We start from the raw sequence: 1,704 nt of genomic DNA, 5'->3' as shown, positions 1-1,704 counted from the left end.
TGAAAAAATTACAGAAATTTAGTGACAAACAATTTGAACATCTGTGGTCTTTACTACAATTTTATAGTACTATTAAAAATGTTCTTGTAATAGTACAAGAAATCTAGACATATGAAGGCAATTAGCTCATCTTTTTATTGTTATTTTAATTCCATAAGCACTGCATTTTGAACTCAGGAAACTTTAATTTTTTTATTTAGTCAAATTTGTTGATCCTTTATATACCTATTTGCATCATTTTTGTTCTTCAGAAGTTTCTGTAGGTAAATAATTATTCCTAGATTTTTCTTTAGTGCTTAATTTTAAGTGCTTAGTTCCCCTTTTATGAGAAATGTTTTATTGCACGGAATAAGTTGCAAATATTTCTTAACTTTTATTTCCCAAATGGCTAATTTTCCCAACATCTTTTATTGAAAAATGTTATTTCATGTTTGTTTTCTTACAATATTTTTTCCATTCATTAACGGTGATGTGTGAGATCTGATTCAGGGTCATTAACTTTGTTTCACTGGTATTATTTCTTAAATTATGCACATAAATTTAATGATTTTAAAATTGAAAATTTTATCATGCTCAAGAAAAAGTCCATGAAAATGTGTAGACAAATGACAATAAAAAAGTAAATAAAAGATGGGCTATTAGTCTGTGAGTATAGATTTGTCATAATCAAATCTGAAAAAAACAATTATAATACCAATTTTTAAAAAATTTTAAGAATATAAACACATCTTCTTGTGTTTATAGAAAACGTACCTGGGGAAAAAGCCACTTATCTACTTATGGATGTTTATTTTCTCCATGTGTTTTCAAATATGTTTATCATTTTCTGTTTTAAAACTTTTGAATGTTTTTGATATCTTTAAACCTTGCTAGGTTGGAAAGTTGATAAACTTTAGTGCTACCTTATTCTAACTTGCTCATTATTAACCATATTCTCTGATATTAGAGTTAGAAATCCCAATTTACAATTTTATGTCACAACAAAACATAGCAGCAGTTCACCATTAATAATTCTGCCAAAGAGCAAAGATATTGAGAAGGAAAGTGGGTCCTGAAACTATGGAGACATACCGAGATGATAATACTATGTCCTGAATTCATGACTTTGAAATATTAAAATGTATGGCTTTCAAATACCAAGTGATGTATGGGTAGATTAAATTTTAAGAGCTCCCACCTCACTATCCACACTTTTGTGTAATCTCCCTTTGAGTCAAGGCAGAATCTGAGATCTAACAGCATATGAAAAAGATGGTCACGGTATCACTTATGATTATATTCTGTTATACTATAAGGGAAGGGGTTTTAAAAATATTACTAAAATATAACTAAAGCCCATGATAAGTAGATTTGAAGATAATTAAAAGAGAGATTCTCCTTATATCCTTTAAACAGTGAGCTCTGTTTGTGAGATTACCTATGAAGGAGAGAACATGCCAAAGACCTGATTGTGGGCTCCAAAAGCTGAGATCAGTTCCTGAATGACAGCAAGCAAGAAAACTGAGACCACAGCTGGGTGCGGTGGTACACACCTGTAATCCCTGTGGCTCAGGAGGTTAGGGCAGGAGGATTGCAAGTTCAAAGCCAGCCTCAGCAAAAGCAAGGTGCTAAACAACTCAGTGAGACCCTGTCTCTGAATAAAATATAAAATAGGGCGGGGAATGTGGCTCCATAGTAGAGTGCCCCTGAGTTCAATCCCCTGCA

Source organism: Callospermophilus lateralis, unplaced genomic scaffold (genome assembly GCF_048772815.1).
Source record: "Callospermophilus lateralis isolate mCalLat2 unplaced genomic scaffold, mCalLat2.hap1 Scaffold_130, whole genome shotgun sequence".
Taxonomy (NCBI): domain Eukaryota; kingdom Metazoa; phylum Chordata; class Mammalia; order Rodentia; family Sciuridae; genus Callospermophilus; species Callospermophilus lateralis.
Note: the sequence above shows the minus strand (reverse complement) of the source record.